This window comes from Haliotis cracherodii, unplaced genomic scaffold, assembly GCF_022045235.1.
Source record: "Haliotis cracherodii isolate W230 unplaced genomic scaffold, xgHalCrac1.p SCAF_2, whole genome shotgun sequence".
In the NCBI taxonomy this organism is placed as follows: Eukaryota; Metazoa; Mollusca; class Gastropoda; order Lepetellida; family Haliotidae; genus Haliotis; species Haliotis cracherodii.
Window position 1 is genome coordinate 33,739,652 of NW_027266275.1, and position 23,991 is coordinate 33,763,642.

The 23,991-nt window shown below is 39.5% G+C and overlaps 1 protein-coding gene across 1 annotated transcript in view; it reads left to right on the forward strand.

The window, feature by feature from the left end:
• The window catches only part of LOC139468013 (glutamate receptor ionotropic, NMDA 2B-like), a 191,463-nt gene that overhangs the window by 91,333 nt on the left and 76,139 nt on the right, over positions 1–23,991 (forward strand). The window contains exon 3 of the mRNA XM_071249664.1: positions 4,463–4,633. The gene's annotated coding sequence lies outside the window, so the exon portion shown is untranslated. The remainder of the gene's footprint in view (positions 1–4,462; positions 4,634–23,991) is intronic.

Below are 23,991 nucleotides of genomic sequence, written 5' to 3' on the forward strand. Positions count from 1 at the left end.
AAACAAGGCATTCCACAGTTTCCTTTAACCTGCCAAGGATGTGGGACATAAGCTCAATGTCAGTGTTGATTTTGTAGATAATTCTGTACTGCTGGACGGTAAGAAATGAGTGTCAACAAAGCGAAGTTAGTGCTGGACGGTACAGAAATGAGTGTCAACAAAGAGAAGTTACTGCTGGACGGTACAGAAATGAGTGTCAACAAAGAGAAGTTACTGCTGGACGGTACAGAAATGAGTGTCAACAAAGAGAAGTTACTGCTGGACGGTACAGAAATGAGTGTCAACAAAGAGAAGTTACTGCTGGACGGTACAGAAATGAGTGTCAACAAAGCGAAATGCCAATTAAAATCGGCCTAGATTCAGATTTTTCAGGGATGGGCTATATAAACGATCACTGCATCGAGTTTGTGTGCAGTGTGTTGAGAAATTAAGCAACCCTGCAGAGTCCTTCGCTATGATGAACTCGGGTGGCATGAAAAGTGGTGAGACATTATCTATGGATGCCCACCTTTGGCACAAACGCAATATCCTAAGCCACATGATGGAGTGGCTCCCTTTATTACCGCCTTCGCTATGCTTGTGGTTTTGTCACAGAGGTCCATCCATGGTACGACCCAGAATATATAGAGGATGTCATGGAAAATACATAAATAATATCAATTCTTTGCCCGTACACAGCCTCAGACCTATCCAGTCCAACAAACCTGTCCTCTTTGATAAATCCAATGAAATCATTTATATTATTGAGTTGTCTATCCCTTTTGACATTAAAATGGTTGACAAGATTCAGGAAAAACATGGCACACATGATGGCCTCGCTTTCGAAATGTCACGCTTGCAGCCCAAATACCAAGTTGTCCGACTCCTTCTAATCTGTTGACTGACATTGGGAGAGTACCCAGGGTTTTGCCAGGAATACATCCCTTCTGACAATCTGGGTATTGCAGAAGGCTGCAGTGTTGGGGGGTCTTCATATTCTCCGAAACATCCTGGGAGGGTTTGAATAGGCAGCGCTTCCTGGGAGAAGTCCCATTAGCTGTCTGGGCTGCCTGTGGAGTGAGCAGGACCCTGAGATAATGACTGTGCCAGGATCACCCAAACCCTCTTTGCTGCATTTAATTATTTTGTTCTGTAAATAAGAAGAAGAAGAAACGACGACGAAACCGTTTCCATAATATGATCATAGGGGTCCAATGTATGATTCCGACTTTGATGGTTGGTTGGTTGGTTTGTTGTTTAACGCCGCATTCAGCAATATTCCAGCTATATGACGGCGGTCTGTAAATAATCGCGTCTGGACCAGACAATCCAGTGATTGATATCATGAGAATCGATCCACGCAATTGGCATATGGATGACATGCATCAACCAAGTCAGCGAGCCTGACCACCCGATCCCGTTAGTTGCCTTTTACGACAAGCATAGTCACCTTTTACAGCAAGCATAGGTTGCTGAAGACCTATTCTACCCCGGAATCTTCACGGGTCAATTCGACTTAAATGAGTGATGATACCCGGTGTTCGCGAAAATGTGAGAGCATCCTCCCTCACCGGAACCAAAATCATTCACTCACTCACTTATGGGTGTGATTATACGACAGCGTCAGTCACTGGTCAAACGAAATGACGTTACTTTGGACGACACCATCATCAAACAATGATTTCGCTCGTGCAATATTGCCTCTGTAGGTTAGTCCCTTACCCCGCAAGCATCGATTCTCATATTCCGCTTGATTATGAATCTTTGTCCGTTGTACTGTTCCCATGGTTTCAAACCCAAGCACAAACATCTACGACCAGCGTCAATTTGGGGTTTCTTCCACTGTTAGCTGACAGGCCGTGTTATAACTAAACTGCAATGCGATGTTTATCACATCTCACTCACGTACTATCCATCGAATTATTAGAAGCCATATTTGAAGAGACAATTAAACCACCTGATATTCGTTGTGAATGACCACATTACGTACAGGTAGTTTAACGTGACGTGATGAATTAAAACCGTCAATGTCTCAGCGATATGCATGCTCGTGTTTTGGTCACATAAAAGGGACACGCCTTATTCCAAACAGAATTCCAATTCATCGAATAAAGACAGTACAAAGACTAGGCATTCAACATACATATTGTGACAGAAAATTGCCTGATCAGGTCATTGACATCGACAAGGAATTATTAATCGAGAATCCCTTGCCTTCGTTTCAGAATATTGAGTTCCCTTGTAAACTCAGTTTATTTATTTTGTTCTGTAAATAATAATAAGACAAAACGACGACGAAACCCTTTCCATAATATTATCATAGGGGTCTACTGTATGATTCCGACTTTGAATGAGTGATGATTCCAGGTGTTCGCGAAAATGTGAGAGCATCCTCCCTCACCGGAACCAAACTCATTCACTCACTCACTTCGTCACTCACTCACTCAGAATAATAAGTTCCCTTGTAAACTCAGTTTACATTGCGCTGCACACGGGCACCAAAGGAGATCGAAACACCACCCATATAATAAATATTTCTCTGTTGCTTGCACAGAGGTAGCACATGAATGGTCCATATTCCAAATGTAGTTATGATTATATATAAATGATTTCAGACTGAGCACATGGAGCTATGTTTACCTACTCATCTTGTTGTAGTGAGTGAGTTGGGTTGTAAGCCGCTTACCAGTATTGCAGTTATAGAACCCGAGACTGTTAAATACCGACTGGATGTCTACATTAACGGAAATTGTACGCACAATTCCACTTGGGTGTTTCACGAATCGTCCACACAGATAACGAATAGTTCGTTCAAAGATCATTTTACACCAAAGAAGGTAATTAAAACCCTTTTTATTTTCGCAAACAGTTTCAGTTTCCTTTTGCTGTGCATATACATAATGCCCTGCTTAACCAACTCCTTACATCAACAACATTGACAGATAAAAACTTTTTGTAAAGTATCATGGTCTTTCAAATAAACACGTTTTGACCAAAGCAATCATTCATGCACAAAGATGAAGTTATAACGTCAGTTATATTTTCACACAGCAATACATAATGTTGAATTTACAGCAAAACCGTCTTCAAAGCAGTTTCTTCTAAGCCCCATTCGAGCTTTTCCTGAAAACGCACTGAATCAAGTCGAAATTGATCGAGTTAAAAACAGCGACAATATTCTATTTGATTTTAATTGGGCGTTGTGATATGTGACGTGATAGTGGAAACTGACGTTGCCAACAAATGTTGTCCTTCCCCCATTGATGCCCCTTGTGCTTGTGTGCCCCATGGAAGCGATCAAACTTCAAACAGAAAGAGTTTTCGAATGTGCTTTTGAATCGATATTGCTGTTCATATCACGTAAAATTGATTAATTTTGTGATAAAATGCGCAATTATCCATATCAGATCCAGACAGACACTGATTAGTATTTCAAATCTGTAAATATAAGCCGCAACGGAATTTGTTTCCATATGGTAATTCTGTGATGAATTTATTTTCTATTGCTATTTTGATGCACTTTTCATATGCTCTGACGCATAATGGGTTGATATCTTCTTTCCCTTCTATGCACCAGCATGTAAAGATGTCTTTTCAACCACAAACAAACTCAGACTTCATTTGACCTTCAAAAGTTTGCATATACAGCTACACTACTATGAAGAAGTTCCCACTTCCAACCCCTCTCTTTTCTAAAGCGACCATAGCGCTACGATTGTAACTCAATGTTACAGTATAATAACATGTATAAATAACTGAATACAAAATCCTTCGATCACAAGCAATCATAGGTTCTACGAATGTAAGTCGAATGTTAAAGTACATTTAACATTTTAGGACAAGAATAAATAACATTTTAGGACAAGAAAAATAACAATTTAAACCAGAAAATGACATTCTAGGACAAGAACAAACAATTTTGTTAAGACAAGAACAAATAACAGTTTTGGGCCAAGAACAAATAACAGTTTTAAGGCAAGAACAAATGACATTTTTGACCAGAACAAGTAACTTTTCTGGACTGTTTATTGTTTACAGATGCATCGAACTCCAGTGGATTGTTGATAATGGACGCTGTTGACAACATGTATACCCACAACACGGTTGCAGACAGTGATTTATCCAGAGATGACTGTTCATTTGTAGCAAATTCTCATCACACAATTTCTCATTTTATACATCCCTTTGTTCCTGATCGTAGAAAAACATTTAAAATGCGTATGATTAGTGTATGGAATTCTCTATTTGTACAGATGCCATACATCCCATGACTGAACTCACTGTGAAATTTAAGACATAACACCAGACAGATTGTTTTCCCTTACCACTGCTGAGATTACAAAAAGTAACACAATACACCACTATTTGCTCAACCTATCGCCTTGTTGATCAATCTACATATGTAATTTGAACTACAATTCAGAAACCAGCAAGTCCTGTCCGAAGTGTCGCCGTTCATGACACAGTGTTTCATACTTTACAGTGGCACGGAATGCAAAAAGGCAACATGCTGCCTCGACAAAATTGATGGAATAATGAGCCTAGCAGGCTAGCAGGAAGACTAGCACTGGGGAATTGGAGGCAGCAGTCACTCTGCTGTACGGAGTGCAAGCCTCCACGTGTATATTCTCTGCATATCAAAGGAGCACACACTGTAAGTAACACTCTTCTATATCTCCTGGGGCCATTTAGACATATATTATATGTAACTGCACACTAAATATATTTGATCTGCACATCTGTATGCTACAGCTATGATGTCAGTTCAAATGTACACGGTGTGTGATCTGCATAACTGTTCATTATATGCGACCAGTCATGCATTGAAACACACTACATTTGATCTATGCAATGTAGATCATATATATGTAAGCTATACTCTTATACACTAAATGTGATCTATATTACTTGTATGCACTGTATGTGAGTTGAACAATTATACGCTACATATGATACGAACATATACTCTGTATGGAAGCTACACGTTTGTTAATTGTGCACTGAGTGTGATCTATACAATCATATCGTGTGTGATTGATACTTTATTATGACCGTCAAGTGGCGTGGTCTGTACATCTATGCAGTTATACGGATGGTATGTGTTCGAAAAGAATATTAGGACGATACGTACATTTTCACGTATATACATACTACTAGTATTTTATTGTAAACATGTTTATTTTATGTATTAGTAAAGCTAGAAACATATGCTGCTACGACACGTCATAAAAAAACTACGACGCATACTCAATGGAATGATATACGAAAGTGCTCAGCTAATGTTTCACTATACTGCATACAAATATATCTGTCGGCGTATATGCATATGCAAACATCTTGTGGTGTCAGATGCACAGTACGCAGAAAGTGTTCCTGGTATTTCCTGGTACGCATTGGTAGTTTGTCAGAGGTAATCTCGCAGGTATCCACTTCATATGTTGCTGGGGTTAGGGAAAGTTGTTGAAGGTAGGGTAGCACTGAAAACCAACATGTGATCATGAAAAGCGTTCAGTCGACATGCATGCAAATATATACATAGCACATGTATAACGTAAAAGGCGTCTATGGTAACCAGAGCAGACTGTTGGTCGATATTCCATCTCAAATGATATCACATACGTAGATGAATATTTACTTCATGCATCACTTAGCCCAAACATAGAGTTAACAGTTAAATAGTCAGACTTGTGCATGGATGACATATCTTTTCAGTGGTGCGTTAAGTGATTGCACATCATGATCCAAGCTGCACAATGATGCACAAGGTTGCACTAAGCTGCACTTGGTTTCCCGTCGCATCTAATGTTGTTGTGCACAGGCATAATATTTTCTACGAATGGATATATGTAACTGAAGAAACAATAACTCAATATTCGTTTATACTGGTCTATATTTTTGCATATATTTACTAAACCGTTTGTATACGATTTGTGAACAATTCAGTCGTCAACAAGTCTCGGTGTAATAAAATGTTCCTGTTGATGAGAAATCAATTACCAGACCCTGAAGCGTTTACCAATTCATCATCCTTAAAAAGCAGAGGTTGTTAAGAGATCAACACATCGCACAAGTCAATGGTAAGTCAAAGAGACTCATAACGAGTACGAGAGAAGCAAAGGGGCTCCCTAATGGTAACATTATCATAAGCTCTGTGCCGTGTTAATAGGAACTCTCCTGGCGGGTACGTTATGACAAAGATGTTCTGTTCTGGTTGTCTTGTAGACATCAGCTGTTACTATTGTAACAGCAGTAATAGCTTTGTTAGCTATTGATTACTTTCTCTTCCATTCTTACACCTATCGACCCCACTAAATAGCTGATGGATTTCATTTCATATCGTTTCTAATTCTATATCCAATGTCACACCTAAGGAACCTACATGATGGACGGGAAAATGTATTAACAGGTTCATTAACTCACACAAATGAGAATATTGGAAATGCAGTATATCCCTAATTTCCATTCATGTGTTAAGTGGATGAGGTGAGGAAATATAATAGGAAGGATGTCCATAGGGTGTCTTAAAAACTATTTTACTAAATGGTTGTTGAGTGTAATAGCATAAGGTTCGTGACATCTAGTTCAACGTAATTGACCATACTTTACACTTCGTGTCAGCTTCTCGGAGGGAAGTTCCTGTGATAGAGAATATATACCCTAAAACATCTCCCATTTCTCTTTACCGGCATCCGGTTAAGACAGATAATGGTTGTTATTTATGTATTTGAATAACCGAAAAGTGGAAATGGCGTGTCATTCATTCCGTTGTTATGCTCATGCCATGTGCTGAGCTATGAAATTCGAACCAATATTTTTCTAGGAAGCATAAATTGTTGACTTTGCAGACAAAGGACACATTACATTATGCGAGTTATGGGATATGAGTTACGCCGATGTGAGCAGAGTTCAAGCAATACTATTTTATCAGTGTGGAGAATCGAACCCCAGTGTCAGTTCGCTGAGCACTTCAACCACAAGGCTATCCCATCTCTTCAAAACATGCATTTAAAAGAAGTGTACCTCTTAGCGATGGATTAATTTGTATGTTTTCAGTAGATGACGATGAGGAAAATAAGCAAAACATCTTAAGGACTAGAAAGAAAGAGAAATAACAAATATAATAAAATCTTGTAATTCCATAAATATAATAACGTCTTTGAATGACATTTAGAAGTAATACGCCTAAGAGAGGGACTTTTCGCATGTCAACTTCTTTATTATGAGGAACACAACGTTTCGGGGTACATACTTACAGCTTCATCTTTCCCCTGATGAAGGAGTAAGCGTATACTCCGAAACGTTGGGCTTCTCATAATAAAGAAGTTGACATCCGTAAATTCTCTCTTTTATCAATATATTTTTTTCTTCTATTCCATTGTCTAGGTGAGTGACGTGGTTTTGTTAAAAAACTACAACTGTGATTTCCATAACCTGATACATATCGTTAAGTCGACCGAAAATGAAAACTGATAACTTCCCTCCAAATTGCATTTTATTTTCTTAATTCGGAATTGACATTATTGTTTAATTAGCATCATCTATGGCATCACCAATACGCATAAACAATACCAGAATGTGACAAGAATCTCACCCTTTTCTCTTTTCTGAACTCCCGTGTTAGTTTTGTCTAAATATACACCCTACCCTACTCAAATTTCCCTGTAGGTTGCAATTGTTTATTGTATCTGACATGGCAAGATAATCGTAAACACATGTTGCATAGCTAGGGTACGCTTGAATGTATGTTTCAGCATGTGCCCTTCAGATGGCCAGACATTCTGCTTATGGACGTCCATAGTATGGATGGCTACCACCCTCACCTGACACCCATTAACCCGTTATGGCAAATTTCACATTATCAACACAATTTAGGAGTGGTACGTGCATTTCAGAGCAAATGGTCATGAATAGCGATAGCTGGAGATTAAATTCCCTCAGCATCATCAACTGGGATGTTTCATAGTTGTGTTATCTTCCTTAATACATGATCTATTTACACTGCTTGTGTGTAACTTGGTGAAAACTGCAACACGGCATGACCACGATAAGCATTAATTGTCTTTACTGACTCAATCCCGATGCACGTTTCAACATCAAAGCCCAGGCACCCACAAGGCAGGGTGTATCCTTATCGATGTAAATATTTATAACCTGGCGTCACTGGGGGTCAGAGCAAGCGCGCTGGATTGCTGGAGCCTGGTATTCTGTGGAGATAAGAACATGCATCAATTTCCTAACAGTTGTTCCATTAGGAAAACAAGTGTTACATATCGATACAATTTATACTGCTGCTTTGACTTGTGCGCTTCGCCGTGAACATATATCAAAATTCATTCAGAATATATATCCCCGAGAGTGATGGAGGCTTTCTGATATGCACGTGCTACTGTTAAGGTCACGGTGATTGATTTATCTGGGGCTATAGTTTTATTATGTCACAAGCGATAGATCAAGGTTGAATATGCACATAGGGATACGTAAACATAGATGGAGAAAGGAGTGAAGCTTCTGTGTTGACACTTGATATACATCAATGTCAAACGTAAGACAGGACGATTTATCAATAGCAATCCTTTAATAGCATAAGCAGTTCTACCGATGTCCACATTGACGTACAAGCTTAATTGAACCAAATCATACTGGACCTAAGTACCTTTCGAAGGCAAGAGGGGGCACTGGTGACCCAGTCGTCTAAAGCGCGCTTTTCGCTGCGAGTTGCGACCCTTGGACATTCCAGAAACCTATGATTGTGGGTTCGAATCGCGGTTCGCCCTGATAATGTTTCTAGGTTTGTCAGCATCTTACCCGTACTCTTAGGTTTCACGAAATTGGTAAACGTCTGGACTCTGCATCATGATGACGTCGGGCTTTCCAGCCACATTAAGCTGATACGCCGTGATATTGCTGCTATACTGTTCAAAGCGGTGTTAAACCAAACTCACTCACTCACTCGCTCACTCTCTCAAAGATATGATCAGATAACTGGTTCATACATGATATACGGACGCGTAAGTGCATTATCGCCTTTTTCATAAGGATTGATACTGTATCATAATATTTTATTATCATATAGCATTCAGCCACATTCATACATGGGTTCTTGCTGCAGTTTGTCTCCAAATGTACGAGACCAGAGGGGCATTTTGAAACAACGCCAGAATATTTCTTTCCTTCCCTTACTGACCTAGTTTCAAATGTATTTCAACACCGACATAAGCTGAGTGGCTCCAAGAAAAAAAACATGTTTTCCAACTTTTCTAAATTTTTCGAATCTTGTGTCGGCAGGCCCCTTAGCCGTTGTAATACAAAACGTCTTAAATATCTTGAAGTACGTCACATTCACTGGTATCGTGAACAGAGTCACGCAACAGTTTTTTCAACAACTCTTGTAATGTATGAGACTGGGGCTGACATCTCGAGGTCAGGTAGTTGGAACACATCCCATTTTCATGTGGCATTGCAATTCGAGTAAATAGATGTGAGTACATTGTATTCAAATTAAAGGTTGCATTTTCGAATATTAGGATTATTCGGGTGCTTACATGACATTTGATAATAATGCCAGGTGTAATATAATTTCCATATAACGTTATTAAGTGTCAATAGTTGTTACCCATATTTCATAATGACACTTAATCGCCACTTAGGAACCACTAAGAATGCACATTTAGTGGACATTAATGATTTAAAGTGAATATATTTTACACTGAGTTGATGATACTCTTTTAGGGAATGTTTCAAAATAGATCCCCTATTAACTTACTCTTGACGTAATTGGAAGATCGCATATCTTTGATTAAGTACAATATTGTGACACAAGTACTTCCCAGGGAGCTGAGATGTCATTTAAGAACACTCTGATCTTTTGACCGGCGATATAGAAATGTACTCAAGGTATTATTATTATTATTATTATTATTATTATTATTATTATGATATACAGATTAAAATAAGGAAATGCAGCAAAGCGGGTTTGGGTGATCCTAGCATAGTCAGGCTGGTTAGGCTCATCATCAGCTCAGGGCTCTTGCCACCTCTACACGCAGCCAGAGACAGCGAATGGGACTTCTCCGAGGAAGCGCTGCCTAGTCAAAGCCACCCAGAATTATTAGGAGAATGTGAAGACTCCCCAACACTGCATTCTTCTGAATTACAAGGATTGTCAGAAGGATTGTATTCCTGGCAACACACCCGCGTTCTCTCCCAATGTCAGTCAACAGATTGAAAGGTACCAAACCTAAGTTACAGAGAACAATATATAGTAGTCGGACAACTTGGTACTTGGGGTGCAAGCGTGACATTTCGAAAGCGAGGTCCGCATATCTGCCATGTTTTTCCTGAATCTTACCAATCACATTAGTGTCAAAAGGGACAGAAAATTCAATATAATTAATGATTTCATTGGATTTATCAAAAAGGACAAGATCAGGTTTGATGGCGTGGATATGTTTGAGGCCTATTCCAAAGGATTTGTATTTATAATTTTCCATGACGCCCTCTACATATTATTATTATTATTATTATTATTATTAAGAACAAAATGGTAATCTAGCCAAGAGTCGGCTATCTAACAGTCGTCACCAACCAGTTTCAGTATTAATGCAGCGTACAACATTTAGTTTCTCTCTTTTACATCGACAATTCAGTACAAAACACATTAGTAGTAACACGGGAAAAGTTCTACTGACGTGTAAATTAACATTCCCTACTGTTTACCACTGTAACTGTCAGGTATCAAATGCCTTGTTCCAGTATTGAGCGACGTAAACTTGAAACTGTCGTATATAATTTCCCATGAAACGATTTGGCACTAACTGTTTATTGGCCATGATGCACCCAGGTGCACCTGATGCACATGATTATATAACATGCGTAAACAGAACATTTTCAGACAAATTACACTTTGTCATCTTCTCATTTCTTATATATTTATACACGCAAGACAAACTAATTACGTCTGGAAAACGATGTTTCTATTTATATTCTTATGTAAACAGTTTGGACAATTTATATGTATGTAATTCATAAAGGTTCCTTTCGCTAATACATCAGGGCCTATCGAATCCTGAATATATATTCAGAGACCCGACCTTTAATGTCGATTTCGATTCTCCAATTCCCTGGGCTCGATATTTTCAATTTCAGTTTCTATAGTCAAATGTTTTCCATAGTTATCCAGGCCCCCGAACCATTTCCATCTATAATGGACATGTTTATTACGTGGGGAGCGTCGCTGTCTTTCTTGCACCACACTGATATATGTACATTCCGCAAAGTCTGTCGAAGTTAACGAATTTTGGGATTGATAGACTTACCAATTTTACTCCTTGGCGAATGAATCATGATGGAACTTATCCAAATCAACAACTTGTCTCAAACGTGATTTAATAATTGACAAGACAATAATGTTTGAATATAAGCAAAGTCAGCAGACTCCAACATGCTGCGAGATATACATCATGAAAACGTCAAACCTTTAGTGGTACTCTTCACTCGAGACTCTGTCTCTGGCTCCCGTGACTCCAGGTTATAAATATTTACATAGATAAGGATGCTAAGGAATGGGGGTTTTAAAGCCATACCTGCATTTATCAATCTCTGTACACGTGATGACACCAGGTGTTCGAAGAGTAGGTAATGTTATTTATTAATGGCTGACTTTGTCATAAGTCAAGGTCACCGGCACGATTCGTTTAGTTTAAGGAACATCAAACGTCCTAAAGTCTCAGACAAGCCCAGTCCATATCCACGAACATATTCTCCCAAATCATTTCATGATTTTTTTCTGTGAGGGCAGTTCACTAAGTTACAATGCCAGGTGTCTCCTTTGGCCTATATATTTAGTTAGCTATGTTCATTTACTTGCACACGTAAACGTATAACACCAGGTGTTCGCGAAACGGGTGAGCAGGTCTTCGTAAGTGGATGCGATCGATTGGTCCTATTAGAGCATGCGTATTATCTTCACAATTAAATTCACAAGTGAGACGCTTCTCCCGCTTCTTGTACAGATAGGCTAATCAGTATGTAGTGTAAGTAAATACCATTAGTCATTGCCAGGAAACAGCTATGCTACAACCGCCGTGGCAACTATGTTTTCCAACATCTGAAGACGCTTTGGTACGCAGGCTTGAAGTCTCTAAACAACCCCGGCGCTGATGAAACTGGCGAGTGTTGCAGTCGTTAACACCTGTGTTACTTCTTCAGATGACAAGTTGTTTTGTTATTCTTCGTGTTATTGCACAGTTATTTAAAACAATGACGCAAGAAAAGGTGTAGAACAAAAGAAACCCTAGACACTGGATATAGCGCTGGCTGCAGACGAGTCTAACTCTCCATCTAAAGAAAGGTATTCCGGGGCTACGAGACAGACGCCATACATTTCCTACTTGTGTCGAGATATCACTCATTTGGAACACACCTGCAACGCACAACTCACAAAACTGGCGAATTTCTTTCTCATGCTAAATCTGATTTTGTGTAAAATGTCGAAGTAAATTATCTGAGGTGTCCTATCTGGGAAGGTTTTAGATGAGTTAATAAGGATGGTTGAATGATAATAGGTAGATACTTGTCATACATCTTGAATAATACTTTACACTGCATTTTACCATTGATGAAAAAAGGCAGTGTTGTTTTTAACATAGTGATGCTCATACCAGACATATCAAAATGGCGTATTTATGAGTCAAGAATATCCAAAAGATTCAGACCTGTTCAAACCGTCTCATACCTTCTCTCAGGGGCGGTCGGGAAGCCTAGTGGTTGAATCGTTAGCTCGTCACGCCGAAGTCCCGGGTTCGATTCCCGATATGGGTACAATGTGTGAGGTATGTGTGATATTGCTGGAATATTGCTAAATGCGGCGTAAAACCATACTCACTCACTCACTCATATCTTCTCATACGTGAATGTATGAATTGCTTTGTCATGTGTGTATGGCATATATATTTGGTGTGTGTATCCAGGAGTACGGTTACGCTGCTAACAAACCTGCTGGTGTACCCAAGGGACCAGTGCCCAACTCTACGCCTCGAACTGTGGTGCTTAGACGGCGAGGCCACCCGTACCCCCGACTGCTTGGACTATAATAGGAAGATCATTTAGGCTCAGGGTATGATGAGTTGATGCACCGGTCATCGAAAATGGTACGCTTGAAGCCGATTTGAAGGCTCAGTGTGTATACAATTTCATAAATAATCAGTGAGTGAGTGAGTGAGTGAGTGAGTGAGATTTTACGCCGCTTTTAGCAATATTCCAGCAATATCACGGCGGGGGACACCAGAAATGGGCTTCACACATTGTACCCTCGGGAATCGAACCCGGGTCTTCGGCATGATGAGCGAACGCTTTAACCACTAGGCTACCCGACCGCCCCTAAATAATCAATGACGTTCAAGAACAATGTAATATAAAGTTATATTTTCATACATGCATTATATATAGTTTTACTTGTAAGTTCATACACATATGTGAATATATAATAGGGACACCCTTGAGGGTAAGCATTAAACCTAAGCAACCTATGCTGGTTGCAAGCGGCGATTAATGAATTAGGTTGAGAAGCTACGCGATTGAAGCACTACGTTTACCATTTGGGTGAAACCCCTTGCATGGGTATGTTGCTGGCGAATCTCAAATCATAAACAGGGCTAACCGGATTCATCGAGCATAGTGTTTATGGCACGCCAAGAGTACTCAACACGCTGCATATGATGAAACGAAAGTTGGTTGGTTGGTTGGTTGGTTGGTTGGTTGTTTAACGCCGCACTCAGCAATATTCCATCTATATGACGGCGGTCTGTAAATAATCGGGTCTTGACAAGACAATCCAGTGATTAATATCATGAGAATCGATCCACGCAATTGGGATCGATGACATGCATCAACCAAGTCAGCGAGCCTGACCACCCGATCCCGTTAGTCGCCTTTTACGACAAGCATAGTCACCTTTACGGCAAACATGGGTTGCTGGAGACCTATTCTACCCCGGATCCTCACGGGTCGATAAAACGAAAGGACCACCCGAGTCCCTCATGTGATGCGGAGGTACATCCAGAAGCGGACAAACCCGTGAGGACTCCGGGTAAGAATTTATCCCCAGCAACATACGCTCGTCAGGCTAGTTGACTTGGAGGATGGTAGGTCAACGGAGTGGATCGTTGAATATAATTCCAATCACTCGATTGTCTGGCCCAGACTCGATTATTTATAGGCAACTCTCATACAGCTGGTGTTTTACTGAGTTCAGCTTTAAGTAACACACAAACATGTATAGTTTTGTTCCTGTATTGTTTGTTTTTTTATTGTCATCTATTCATCTATGTTATGATACGTTCATAATACATTAATGCATGGGTAAGAACAATAATATCTGTGTATATCTCTGAATAACATTGGTGTTTATATTAAATTTTCATTTAGGATTTATATTGCCTGACAGACAGATCCCTATAACGAAGTAATACAGCGTTACACATACATAAAATACTCATGATAATATGCATATACGCTTTTATGTAGTTGTACGTTTGTCAGACCGAACAGACATAATCAACTCGGTAACTTGAAAAACATATGCACGTTTCACGAACAAAAAAGAACCGTGAGCGCTGCCAGCACTGCAGTGTGTTGATGGTGCCCTTGATCACCAAGCAGATAGTCTAAGGGGAACCTGGCGTGCCTCTCTCTCACAGGAACAAGACTTTTGTAGCCGACGTTACAACTTTTAAACCATTCTGGAATTGATTTCAATATATTTTGCATTTAAGGGGGTTTTAACGTAAATACGGACTGGACAAATTGATGTCAGTTCTTGGGCTATCAGTTAAATAGGTTAACAATGATAACTTCACGGACTGCTTATCTAATCATTAGCACACAAAAACTGTTGAAAACAATGCAAAGTAAATGACATTGTCCAGCGAAATAACGCAACCCAAAACCACCCACCCATCCATCAACCAACAGTAAACAGTTGTAAAACTGTCTGGCCTAAACTGTAAACTGTCTGGCCTAATACTGTTTCGGTTGTTGATGCTGTTTGTTTTGGGTTTTTACTTTGTTAGCCTAGCAAAGGCCATGGAATCACTGGTAATTTATTGATAGATACATATACAGTGTGAATATCAATCGACTTCCCTCCCCTATCTGGACCCAGGACCAACGCTTCTATAGTCAATTAAAAGCTACATGACAAGTCATATAACCATGTCATAGTGACATAGTTGCAGATGTTGGTAGGGTGTCTTGACTTAATGAATAAATAGGTCGATGGATTATCACAGCAATCTCATCTGGTTTTATGTAATTATATTATATATAATATCAATTAAATGATCGCAGCATGCATACATTAGATTCTAGACATGTAAATGGCCTGACTGCATGGTTCCGCCTTTTGAACTATACGATAGGTCCTTCACTGGTTGTCCTTATTTGGTAAATACGACAAAACAAAATGTCAGCATTATGGACAATGCTTAACAACCTGACTTGTGAATCTTGGATCTATTCCGAGTTATAATATATGCTAAATATAAAATGTCAACGCAGGAGAATAATAAGTTTTCATTATGAACCAAAACCTATTCCTTTGGGCGTGAAATACAAAATAGTAGTGAACATTATGTGAATGGATCACTGAAAATCAGTGATGATGACACCAGGTGTTCCTTAAAGGGGTAAGTGTAACGCACCTTGCCTACAGGAACAATAGGCACGTGCCTACACGAAAATGTACTAAAATATGTATACAGATTATGTTTTTGTGGCTGGATATCAGTGCACAAGTGAGAATGATCACCCCAAAATGTGCACGGAGACTTCCTGTGAACACTGAGAGCGTCACCGAAGAGTTTGCAGGTTTGAAATAGAGATGCCGCGGCTTCATTTGAAATGCAGATAGACAAGACAGATGAAGATTGTCATATCATGAAATGATCTTGATCGGAGTCTCGGATGAAGACTCGTCAATACGTGCCTTCCCGAGCAGGAGGCTCTTCTGTGACTCTCTCCCATTATACCTTTCATCTAGCAAAAATAATTAGGGACAAAATTTACTTACAAATAATATATAACAGTTATTCCTCAGTTTAGACTAATTGTAAACTAATTGCCAACTAGTATAAATATACATCGAAAACAATTACAGCCTGTTTGTTCTTATTTGTCTCAAGATGTGTCAATACATAGCAGTAAAGAGAATATCCTGAAATCTATATAAGCAATAGTTTCTGGGACAGCATTCCCCAAGTCCCCAATACATAGCAGTAAAGAGAATATCCTGAAATCTGTATAAGCAATAGTTTCTGGAAGAGCATTCCCTAAATCCCCCAAGTTAACTCAAGCGCTTTACGCTCTCGGTTCAGCTGCTCACCATAACGATATTCATGTGGGTGTCTACACTTTTATTTAGTGTAACTTAGGCATTAAAAAGTGTTTGTTACCTACCGCTGTACAGCAGTAATCCATACATTCCATCGCGCCCTGTAAACAATCGAATGTTGATTGTAAACAAACAAAGCATTTACTCTGAACGGCACCATTTGCAGTGAAATCGTGCAGATTTAAAACATCATAATAAACTAATGTCTAATTTGTAGAAATAGAAGTCCTCACCACAGTGAAGCCGATATTAATGCGGAAACCACGCAGTTTGGACGGACATACGCACGCACGAACAGACAGAGAGACAGACAGACAGACATACATAATGCCGATACGACGTTACGTTTCAACTCACTCACTCACTCACATACTGACATGCCACAATGCCGCAGATTAACATGCACAACCAAACGAAATATTTTAGACACATTCCACTGACTCTGGGCCTGTCATCTTCCTTGTTTTATATCATTATGCCGAGTGCCAGACAGGTTAACAAGTACCATCATTTAACGAATTTGGGTATGACGCGGTCAGGGGATCGAACCACCGATCTTCGGCTATCCGGACAGCACTCTATCCACAATACCACGGAGGCGGTTCCACCTTCATGTACTTATTTGCACAGTTTGAGAAAATAGGAACATTTAGATATAACATAGATATTAACCAGCTTACGTAATAGAGGCCCGTGAAGATCCGGGGTAGAGTAGGTCTTCAGCAACCCATGCTTGGCGTAAAAGGCGACTATGCTTGTCGATAAATGCGACTAATGGGATCGGGTGGTCAGGCTCGCTGACTTGGTTGATGCATGTCATCGGTCCCAATTGCGTGGATCGATGCTTATGTTGTCAATCACTGGATTGTCTTGACCAGACTCGATTATTTACAGACCGCCGTCATATAGATGGAATATTGCTGAGTGCGGCGTTAAACAACAAACCAAAACCAAAAACGTAATAGGATCACATTTGAAAATAAATCAGGTAAATTGTTTTAGAATGTTGATTAACAAATACCTTACTGTAAGCATGACATAGCTGAGACATCAACCGTATTGGCTAGCCAGAGAACGGAACAGTCCGTGGCATGTTCCTCGTTGATAGCAAGGTATATTTTACGAACCGGACTGTATTTGCAATTAGTACGTGTAAGTGTATATCATTTATGTTGACAGAAACACTTCAAGGGCAATCACAGAAGCAGTATAACCCCTCCCTTCTGCAGAGCAATGTTTTCTACACCTGTGGCGTTGTTGGGAAGCCCGTCGCTGTACAAACACGCTGTCTAAACATCTTGTTGAGATGAGATCGTTTATAGCTGTGATCCCTCTTGGCTGTGACAACATAACTCTATCGTGATAGCTGTGATCAATACTATTAATCAATTTTAGAGCACTTCACGGAGGTCAGAAATGTATACGGTTACAAAGTGTTGAATGAGTATCGACATCTTTTCTGGTTCCATTTTCCAATTGCATCGAAGATGTTGTCTTGAACATGCTTCTTGGGAGCTTAAAGTAAATAAAAAGGTTATATTTCCTACAGAACACAACTGTTCCATTTCAGATCTCAACACTGAGCATCGTGATGTTTGTAAGCTCAAATTTGTATCGATTGAGCTCAACTGTCCGACACAAAATGTTGTTGTGATATCTAAATTGGTAGAAATATCGACAATACTAACAATCTATTTGGCATGCTGAAATCCTCCCCAACCTTTCATTCCAAGGTGATATTTGCTGTTAAAAGATTTACCAAACATGGGGAGAAGGTGCCTCTTCAGCGTGTTAATGTAAAGAAGTTGATTATCGGGTTATTATACGGTCCCTATTATACAGATATCTCACGCACGCATTGAAGAGAAGCGGCAATCGGTCTCACTCATTGAAAACACTCCATACAGTATTACCAAGGCTTGAAGTGCTGATTGCTCACAGTCCTGACTCCAGTCAAGTAGAAAAGACATCTCCTCCACATTTCACTATGTAAATCACGCTGATTCGAGCAATGCTTCTCCTATTTCCTGCAATGCTAAACAGCTTCTCACAGACGTCCTCTTGCATTGCCAAGAGAGCAGTATTCACATATGGGCTATCCGAAAAGACACTGCAGTCGTTTGTTAAGTACTACTCAGCCTAGTCTCCTCGGTCAGATACCACAATCGTGTTGTCCTACATACTGGCACATTGTTCTATACACAACTGATACCAACTAACTTGGTAAGACATTCACTTGAATGAAATTATGTGAAATTCCGTTAGTCCTGACTCGCCTTCTTGACCATGGCCAGTGTGAACGTGTATATATTGGACATAGATCAGATACCCATAATCCGGACGATTTCGCTGGCAACAGACTTCGTTGGATAGTCTGCTTGGTTATGTTTAAAGTTACTCAAGTCATAGTGGTTTATAGTGTGGACTATAGAGTCAGACAATTTCACTGTTTTAAAGTTAATAATACGCCGTCTGACACCATTAAGATTTGGATTTTAGCAAGGTTAATTCTGTCAGCTATTCCGCTTATGACCGACGAACAGTATGCTTATCACGCTGAACGTGTGATGGAAAGACCACGACAAATTTCCTCAGGCTATTACACATTTGTTTTTTAGAACCCTTGTCAGATCTGTTTGTTATGATGTCTCTGCAAACTCTTCTAGCGTGCTACTGGTCATTTACTTCACGAATCCAACTAGTTTTTCACAATTAACAGAGAAATATTCCAAGAATGCTATTACAGAGGCGACTCTATAATCATGGCAATATTTACCTCACTGCAAGACTATTGATTGGAATTTGCATTTTATCGGTTCTTTCAGAAATAATGCTCTTCCCCATTGTCGCACAATGATTGTTAGTGACTTGCCGTTCAGGTACTATTTCCCAACGTGGTTCCCGGTAGTAATAGGGGGTCTCGAGATGTCATCAGAGACTGAAGCTCGGAATCGAAATGTAATACAGAACAGTCTTGACAGCAGCCAAAGTATCGGCAGCAAAAGAAAATGCCATATTTCTTGGTGTCCCTTCACTCAGCTGATCGTTAGCGACGTTTCATTTGGTTTCTCTTCGGTGTTATAGTTGTCTGAACTCTCACAGTTCCGCACATGCAGCCCTAAAAATGGACTTGAGAAGGCTTTATGTATGTGAACATTTGTAATTTTTCTAATTTGTAAATGTCTTTTTTTTCACAAGATGCAGAGAGCCGATTTTATGTTGAGTTATAAATGACACATTTGTTTGAAGATAATATCCTTAGCGTTATCTGTGTCGATATTAGTAGAAGAAAGCAGTTTTATTGTCTGAAATAACACGATACGCTCAACACATTCAGCTGGGATACTTAAAGATCAATGTGAAATGACGGTTACAGCATATAGAACAGACACATTGAATTAATAACTTTTTATATACATGGTAATGTCTCTAGAACACACAATTAGCAGTTAAATTAGAAATAACCAACTGATTTTGACTCTCGGGATCACGTTCTTGTCTTGTTTGATTACATCGTCATGATTGTATTTGCAGATAATTATTTTTATTATTATACACAAAGCACAAAATCTAAAACGAAGCTTGAGTTGAGCTTTGATATGACTAATGAATGACAACTTCAATGTCGGGCTATTTGCGAAAACAGAAACTTCAACATTCAAGAAACTCATTGCCCAACCACCCGTCACTAATACTATGATACATATCATATATTTTAAGCTGACCTGACGTTTGATTAGTTTGTTGTCCGCTGTAGTAAGTATAAGAAAGTGTGCAAAACAGTCATTGGAAACACTTTAAATGGTTTCAAAACCGTACAGAGGTATGTTTATTTTGCAGTTTGGGTTGTATTCAAAACCTTAGTTTTGTGCGATTATACATGCAAATGTTGCCGGGGAGGACAATAGCTCCAAAATCCAAAATAATTTTAAAAAATACTTCAAACATTATCCATGCTTTCACAGAATGTTCCATGGTGTGATTTGTACCGTTCTGGAATGGGAAAAAACCCAACCCATCTGAACGGATTTCTCTTGTAGCCGTTCTGTATTCATCATAACGAGCCATCAACCTCAAGTCGAAGATTATGACAGGGTTGTAAACGAAGGAATTTGCCACAGTCTCCTAAATTTGATCCATCATATGATAGGAAGACGCCCCCCGGAGCCCACCGACGTGGAGGAGTCAGCATGACCTAGTCTTCTATATTGCTTCTCTGCGGGCACTTCTATGGAACCCACATTAAGATGTCATGTATGATCAGACTGATATGTTTACCTCTTTTGTAAAAAGTATTTCCTTACATCAATGTTTGAGAATTCCACTATTCTATTACTTGCAGCTTATGCAAATCGAAACTTAAAAGCTCGGATATAAATTCCAAGCTTTTCCTTTAAAACATGTATTGGTGATTAGGATTTGTGGCTTTAGAACATCCCTAATTTTCCAGCTGAGTTGCAGTTGTTTGATACAGTTAGTGGAACAAAGGGTACTCGTGATTGAAGCATCATAGCCATGTGTCCATATTAATTGTCGAACAAGACAGATAGATGTCCTCGCGACCATTGGCACCGTGAACGCTGCCCATGCAAATTGGTTGTAATTATGCATACACCAATAACATGAGTGTGCCCATGGGATTTGTGCTCAAACGAAATGCTCCTAGGGTTGTTCGGGATTGTTGAGATATTGTTAGTTTCGCTCAGTACGACGTGCTAATCACGTTGGAGTCTTCGCCTTGAGGAAACACAGTCAAGCTACCCCTCTTCTGATCGTTCTCGGTGCCAAACTGTAAAGACCTTGCTATGATAGTTTGATCTGCAAGGAATAAACACCCCGTGAATTCTCTATTTATTCCAGCAGTGTATTTCTTGTAGCAGTGATTACACCGAAGAAGGTTTACAAGATGACATAGGGCTTTCACGCGTGCGAAAGTGAGGAAAGATTTAGTATTCTCATTTACTCAGTTTGAATCAGACTCATAAATTGACTCATGAATACGACATTTCAGTGATGTTAAGAAGAAATGCCATTAACGATATCTGCAATTCTTCGTCATCTAATCGTTGAAGAGTGCAGAAGGAATTTTGTTAGCGACCAATTTTATGGTTTGTGCGCTTCGTCACAGCGTGAGGTTTAATCCCTCAAAGACACTGTCCGCAATGGTAAACTTCTCAATATGTTTTCTTTTCATGAAAAAAAAACACAACACCATTCTCAAAGGATATTTCTTAAAAGTGAATGCCGGAAAGAAACAACCCAGTAATACATTGGATTCAAGTTGCAACTCTGCACGAAGGCAAACATGCTAAAGTTGAACTGATACAAATTAATGACAAGTCCAGAAAAAGTTGACACGATAAAGCGCTATCGTTATTTGATTAATAAGACTACACAAGTAATAAATGACAGTTGGAAATATTGCAGTAGAGTATAACGTTATATTGACACATGTGCATGCATGGCTATGTCAGAATGCACATTGTATGACTCAATGAAGCATCTTCTATCAAGCCGAGATATATACGATCCACCAACAATGCCATCTGTTTCAGAATTACGACATTTTGAGATACATGGGGGCGGCGGAATAACCTCATGGTTGAATCGTTCGCTCCTCGCGCTCCTCACGCCGATTATCCGGCTTCGATTCCCAAAATAAGTACAATGTGTGAAGGTCCTTTCTGGTGTCCCACGATGTGATATTGCTGGAATATTTGCTAAAAACGGGGTAAATACACACTAAATTCAAAATATATGCACGTATAATAAAGATGTATGCAAAATGATGATTAGGTTCACCACCTATCTGGTGAGGGAAGTTATCTGTATCCACAGTTATTACAAACAAGTTAACGATATTGGCAACCTGCTGCATCTCCTACTTGGCCACGGGGCACGGGTGGCCCAGTCGTCTAAGGCGCCGCGATTCGCTGTGCAGAGTTGCGTCCCTTGGGTGCGCCAGAAACCTATGATTGTGGGTTGGAATGCCGATGCTCTATCCACTAGATCGAATCCCGGTTCGCCCCGATTATGTTTCTAGGTTTGTCAGCACCATACCCGTGCTCGTGGGTTTCACCGAAGTGGTAAACGTCTGAGATCTGCATCACTTCGGGCTTTCCTCCCACATTAATCTGACACGCCGTGATATGACTGGAATACTGTAAAAAGCGGCGTTAAACCAAACTCACTCACTCACTCACTCACTCACTCCTACTTGGCCATCACTACACAGCAAGCAGGCATGTACCGCCACTGTCGGGTACTCTGTGGACACCAAACAATGCCAACACATAGGGCTTAACTGTAGGGCTTGGTATTTTGTTGTCCGTAATGGCGTTCCATACATACATCAAACAGAATTGCATAATGGTCTTTACAACGTACCCTTGTTGTATTATTACAAACCTAATAAACATTCCATTCGAAAAAACTAAGCATATGTTGAATTTTTAAGAATGTTTCATGTATTTGAATTGAATGTCTAATATGATCTTTTCGATTGAATGTCTTCTATAAAATATACATAATTTATACCCCGCTTCTGATATTAGAAAGCAAAAAGTGAATATACATGTATGATATATCAAAACTACCCGCTATAAACTTGAACGTACATCACAATCAACATTAAATCACCTTATTTAAATTGTTATTTATTGATTTTTCAGTCCATTACATTTTTTTCACTGCCGTACTAAGTGTCTTGTTGGTGTGCCTGATACAGATTAATTTAAATAATTATACATCCTTACACTCCAGTGAGCGTGCAAACAATTGTAATGCTATTGCAAAAATAATTCATTAGCTTTCAACTAATACAGGGAATTACGGACGAGTTGTGAAAAAAAGTTAACATGATAAACCAATATCGTCATTTGAATATTCCGGCTGCACATGTGATTAGTGGTACTTAATTGTATATACTGCAGTAACGCATAACGTTACATTTATACATGTGCATGCATGGATGTGTCAGGGTGCACATTGTATGAGTCATGAGACGCGTCTTCTATCAAGCCGAGACTACCATGTTGGTAACGGCGCTTCTCACGCCACATGCTCGGGTTTGATTCTCACCGGGTACAACATGTGGATCCTCTTTCTGATATCACCAGATGTGATTTTTCTGGGATGTTGTTAAAACGACGTAATACAGCAATACTCACTTTTTGAAATATGAAATATACACATACAACATGGATATATGTAAAGTTAATATTGAGAATAGTTTCATCAACTGTCTGGTGAGTAACTAATCAACTATCTGCATCCACAGTTATCACATATCTGCATCCACAGTTATAACATAAAGATCATTTGTAATCTGCTGCATCACCTACTGTGCCATGGCTGTACAGATGTATACATGTAGAGCCACTGTCTGGAACTCGGGGGACACTAAATCATTCCAACACACACGGCTTAACTATAGGTCTGGGTTATTTGTTGTCTGTAATGGTGTTCCATAGATACTTCAAACCAAAGTGCATAATGGTGCTTCCAAATTAGTCCTGTTGCATTATGGAAGACTGAGTAAACATTCTGTCCGAAACTACTGTGAATATATTGACAGAATTGTATTTAGAAATATAATCTTTTCGTTCGGATGACTACTATCAAAA